The sequence below is a fragment of the Pseudophryne corroboree genome, chromosome 2 (genome assembly GCF_028390025.1).
Source record: "Pseudophryne corroboree isolate aPseCor3 chromosome 2, aPseCor3.hap2, whole genome shotgun sequence".
Lineage (NCBI taxonomy): Eukaryota > Metazoa > Chordata > Amphibia > Anura > Myobatrachidae > Pseudophryne > Pseudophryne corroboree.
In genome coordinates this window covers 905,015,100-905,021,212 of record NC_086445.1, presented here as the reverse complement: position 1 = coordinate 905,021,212, position 6,113 = coordinate 905,015,100, and the positions used below count along the sequence as shown (strand labels likewise).

Sequence of the window (6,113 nt, the reverse complement as noted above, 5' to 3'; positions counted from 1 at the left end):
TCATAGAAATGTATTTACATATGACATATATTCTCTTTTTGAAATGTTTTAGGAAGTGGCAGTTATTGGTGACTGCCAAAGGGTGGACTGTCAAAGTCAAAAATATTACGTAGAGAGAACATACAAACTACACACATTTAAGTCGCTATACTTGCAAATATGCGCAGCGAGCACAGCAATATATAGTAACACACGCATTTGCTCGGACATGGCACGGAGATGGATTCGGCGCTTGTTTCATACAGTACATGGTTATAATAATGTCGGGCACCAGACATCATGGAGATTTAGAATTGGCTGATGAATTGATGTCATGAATGTGTATTATTTGAACAGAACCAGATGCGCCCGTCATGTTTGGTATTGAAGCAAACAGATTGATGTGTGGGTTAGTTTGAGGCTTGTTGTGAAGTTGTGGGACATTGCAGCGGATAGATATGATTATATGTATAAAAGCTAAGATCACTTTGTTAGAAAGTTTTCAGGGCTGAACCTGATTAGCATATACAAAGCAAGAGCGACCCCTCCCCCAGGAACTAGGAAAACAGGCATGGCTAGAAAAGAAGTCAGTTTCAGTTTGCTTGGGGCCTCTGAGGACAGATATACTGTAGCTACTCACACAGCTACCTGGCACCCAGCAGCATGGCGGCTACATCCCCAGGACTGACCTCCAAACTAAAGGCTAAGTATCATAATCTCAATATCTCATGGCTGATTGGCATAGAATAGTTTTAAATATGTGTTTGTGTTGATACTCTGTGAAGTCTGTGATGAATTGGAACAGTAGACAATCTGTAGCATAGTATTTGTGGTATTTGTTTGCCTATGGTGATTTAAAATAGATTGTGCTGGTTTGTTATAATATATCTTGTTAATCATGAATAAGACCATGCAGTACTTTTGAATATGTGCTTGTAGCAGTGGCAGGCTGATACTTGTGGGTACCTGGTGGTCTGGTCTTGTGATAGCTCATATGCTCTGGTTATTGAGATACTGAAGTTGTTTGGAATGTGAGATTGAATAAGATGGTTCTAGGAAGTTGGATTGAAATTGTGAAAGGTGATTTAGATGGTTTGGAATTGTAAAATCAGAACATATGCATTGTTCTGAGGCTTGGACATTTTGGAATAAAATGGAGTCTTGTGTCTTCTGCTATGTGATTGTGGTGTAGCAGAGAGTGCCATGTGTTTGGACCTGCAAATCTAAAATGGCTGCTGCCGGGTATTTTCCCCTCCCCCTTTCAACCATGTGGTGCAGTCTTTGGAATCATGGGGGCTTTCTCAAAATGGAGTCTAGCTTCCATCCCATGCGGTATTCAGCATTGACTAACTGCACAGCGATTGTTCCTCACATGTGTAAGCTTCGCTGCAATCATATTGTACTTATTGTTATTGTGAGCCATATCTCTCTCTCTCTCTCTCTTCTCCTCTTTCTCTCTTATTTTCCCTTAAAACGTAATTGTATTGTATTGTATTTCCTGTGTAGTTATCTGGTTAGTTAGTCTATGTTATATTGTAGTGTATGACTTGTATTGTATTAATTCTTTTGCAGGTATAACATTCATAATATATATATATGGCGTTGGACCCTAAGCACGGTATCTGTGTATTTCTTATAGTGTTAAGTATTCTCAGAGCGTCGGTGACGCTCGAACAGCTTTTGAGTTAATAAGGATATACTGTGTTGCATTTACACCCTATCACTACACAGAGGTTTACAGTATTAGTACATTCCTTAAGGTATAGTTATTCTAGTTTAATTCTGTAAGTATCTGCAATGCCTGTGTTCACACCCTGTGCACAGCGTCTGCACATACCCTTGCGGTACCTTTTGCGCCAATTGCATACTGTGTTCTTTAACCTTTAACGTGTTTTTAATAGGACAAATATTATAGACATTGTCAGGTCATAGCAGCCCGAACACTTGTGTATTAAGGTATTGCTTTTTCCTGAAAGTTAAATGAACTTAACAGTTGGGAGCTCGCCTGGTTCGCCACATACTTACGGACTTGCAGGCCATAACAGACTTCAGTCTGAATGGTCATAGCAGCCCGAACACTTGTGTATTAAGGTATTGCTTTTTCCTGAAAGTTAAACGTACTTAACAGTGACCAAGTTGAAATTAACGCACGTGCTCAGGTATCCAGTAGCGGTGTCATGTGGCAGGGTTTCGTAGATTGGCGTATAGGGGGAATCACCGTGCCTAGGATCGTGACAATTAGCATTAACTGCACCCACACGCACAGGATGGGAGCTGCACAGTGGGGGCCATCGAAAATATTGCGGTTGGATCACTATTTGCGATCCAACCTGAATTAGGCCCTTTGTTCAATGTTGTTTCCATCCAGTCCACTTGGCAAACAAAAAGTAATCTAGAGGTGGCCATATCTAAAGCTGTTGCAGTGCCATGAATCCATTGTTGAAGGACAGCTTTTTGGCCTAAGAGTAGTAATAGGTTTTTGTTGTAATCAATTCTGGAAATTCTCGGAATTCAGGGATGATATGTCTAAAATAGAATTGCCATAATTAATTAGGCTTTCCGAAATTACTGAAATATATTGGCAGTCTCAAAAACAATGAACTGCATCTGTAGCTAGACCAGAGGTTCTCAAATTCGGTCCTCAGGGAACCCAACATTCCAGGTTTTTAGTGACAGGTAACAGGTGACTTAAGTAGCACCTCAGTCATTTTGATTTAGCTATCTGTGCTGAGCCATGGATATAAAACCTGCACCGTTGGGGGTGCCTTGAGGACTGCGTTTGAGAACCCCCTGAGCTTGACACTTTGGTCAGCTGTTATTCTCAGACAGACCTATCTGATGTCATTTATTGGGGGACAAACAGACTCTGTGCAACAATCTGTATGTCATTTCTTGGTAAGTAAGTATTAATGGGAAATGGTTCAGATGAAGATGAAAGGTGTTCTAGATGTCAGTGCATATTTTTGCTAAGTGGATGGCAGTGGCATGCGGTGAGGTCAGTGGCTGGTGAGGCACTGTAGCCATAATGTCCACCATGTCCCGCCGATACCCGCTACCACCCCAAGCCGATGCCTGCTACTGTCCCTGCGTGCGCAGAAGGTACACGTACTCCTGGAAAAGTGAGTGTGGTCTTGCAATGAGGGTGTGGACTCAGAACAAGGGGCATGGTCATTTGACAAGGAGAAGGTGATGCCTTGGAAAGGCAAAGGGTGACAGGAGAGAGATGATGATGGGGAGACAGTGATGCAGGTGAGAGGCAGTGGGTGACAGGGAGAGGGTGACAGGTAAAAGGTGATGGAGAGAGGCAGTGGGTGATAGGGAGAGGGTGACACCAGTGAGAGGATGACTGCAGTGGGTGACAGGAAGAGGGTATCACCAGGGAGAGGGTGACAGCAGTGGGTGACATCAGAGAGAGGGTGGTACTAAGGAGAGGGTGACCGAGAGAGGCAGTTGGTGACGGAGAAATGCCAGGGAGATGCAGTGGGTGATGCCATGGAGAGGATGTCATGGAGAGGGTGATGCCAGTGAGAGGGTGATGGCAGTGGGTGACAGGGAGAGGGTAACATCAGGGTGAGGATGACAGCAGTGGGTGACAGGGAGAGGGAGACACCATGGAGAGGGTGACAGCAGTGGTTGAATTAGAGAAGGTAACAGCAGTGGTTGACAGGGAGGTGACAGCAGTGGGTGACACCAGGGAGAGGATGATGCCAGGGAGCTGGTGACAGGGAGAAGGTGACAGGAAGAGGGTGATAGGGAGAAGGTGACAGCAGTCGGTGCCAGATATGGGTGACAGGGAGATGGTGATGCCAAAGAGACGGTGACAGGAAGAGGGTGACGCTAGGGAAATGGTGATAGCAGCAGTAACTGCGTTACTGGGGGATGGATGGGGCAAGGGCTAGTGGACGGCTGCATATGTAAATAAAAATAATTATTAAAAAAAACAACCTAGGGACATGGTGCCCTAGGTTGCCTTGGTGCCCCCTCTCCCCCCCGAATCTGCCCAATCACATCAGTCTTAGTGACAGGGGCGTGCTTTCATATGGGCTGAGAGCACATCCCTGTCAAAGAGGCACATCTAGTAAGTGCCCCTTCTGCTGCTATTTTTAATGGGCTTTCACTGCCCAATGCTTGGCCCTGCCCACCGCTTCCAGCCCTTTCACATAGAAATGATTAAAATAATATCAAGGCTAAAGCACATACTTATAACACAGAATATGTGTCATAAGTATCTTTTTTGTATTATTTCAATCATTAATGACGGGAGGCTCTGCCTCCCCTGTCTGCACGTCCCTGGTGGATGGGGGATCAGTGACACCACTGAGGCAAGCTGGCTGCACACATGGCAGCAGCAATTGTAATTAACTTGCAATACATTGTTCATCTTCTTTGTCTTCTACCAAATTCAGTGGTGCAAGTGTGGGGGTACGGCAAGGTACGGCTTACCCCTAAGAAATATGTTGCAGGTACCCGATACCACTTGACCCCTGCCCCGCTGTCATATAAGTTTTGTTTCCAATTAATCAAAGTTATGCCGACGGGCAGGCCTGCCGTGTCTGCCGAATTCAAGTCCGCTTGCCGCTGAAATGAGGGAATGGTGTTTGGTGGGGGGAGGGGGGTGGTGGTGAAAGAAGCTTATAGGAATGGTGTTTGGCAATAAGTTATGGGGGAAACCGTACTAGTTTGAAAAAATATATAATGCATGTCAGATGAAAGTCCTCTGATAGTACTGATTTGTATTACAGAATAAGTTTCTTAATATGGCAACCATACACTAAAGAACCAAATCTTGTCTACAAGGTGTATCTCTGGTAACCATCAGTGGTGCTCCCCTGAGTCTGGAGTATCAAGCTAAATACTAAAGAGAAAGAAAAGAAGAAGACTCTTGTTGGGGATCACTCTGAGGGGTACATTTCATTTACTAAGCAGTGAAAAGAGTGGAGAAGTGAGCCAGTGGAGAAGTTGCCCATGGCAACCAATCAGCACTGAAGTAACATCTATAATTTGCATACTATAAAATGATACAGAGCTGCTGATTGGTTGATGGGGAAATTTCTCCACTGGCTCACTTCTCCGCTCTTATCACTGCTTAGTAAATGTTCCCCTTAATCAGAGGAACGCTTTGATATTCAAAATTCTGTTAAAATCATGACAATTTTAATAGATTGCTATTTAATATAAGGGCGTTCCAATATGTCCAATATGTATCAGCTAACAATAAGCGAAAATATGAAGAGAAATGAATGAATGCTATAATTGTTCAAAAATGCTGGATCAAATATATTGTGAACACTATAATGTCAAAATGTTGCCCTTGCATTTTAATATGACCATCATTATTCTGCATAAGATCCCAAAGGGGAAAAAAGATTGCAGGAAATTGAATCATAGGTCAGAGGCAAAATTGTTAGATATATTGATTTGCTCAGTGATATCCCCTAGTAGTGAGGGAGAGATATATGGCAGACGATAATATTTTGCAGTACCTGGGTGTTCCAAGGTGGTCTCCCATCCAAATACTTGCCTGGCCCTCCACTGCTTGGCTTCCAAGATCAGATGATATTGGGCATCTCCAGTGGGGTATGTCCGCAGTTTTACCATTAGCCCTTATAGTAACAATGTATTGATTGGTAAGTATTACTCAATTGAGCAATGTGAGTTTTGCTGATAACAAGTTGGAACACAGGCCTATCTATAAATCAAGTGATAAATGCATGTGATAATAGGGTTAATTTTGACAAAAAGCGGTAACCAAATATGTGTTGTATATCACACACATATATACTTCAATAGCAGTAAGTACCGCCAGAGCATAAGTTCATATTGGGTGCCACTTTTGAATTACCGGTTAGCCTAATGCTGATAATAAATGGCAGAGAATAAAGATCTTGGGATAGATGTGTCATCACTTGGAAAGTGATAAAATGGAGGGTGATAAACTACCAGCCAACCAGATCCTGTCATTTTTCAAACAGAGCCTGTGACATGTCAGCTAGGAGCTGATTGGCTGGTGCTTTTTCTCTTTCCATTTTATCACTTTCCAAGCGATGACGCATCTAGCCCCTTATATTAAAGATTCACACTGAGGTCACAGAAATAGTCCCTGTTGTACTGATGGTCACTCACTTCTGCTTTTC

The 6,113-nt window shown here is 43.2% G+C and overlaps 1 pseudogene; it reads right to left on the bottom strand.

Annotated features, from left to right (window-relative positions):
* Positions 1-5,450: 5,450 nt before the first annotated feature.
* Positions 5,451-5,570, bottom strand: LOC135052633 (5S ribosomal RNA; annotated as a pseudogene).
* Positions 5,571-6,113: the final 543 nt, after the last annotated feature.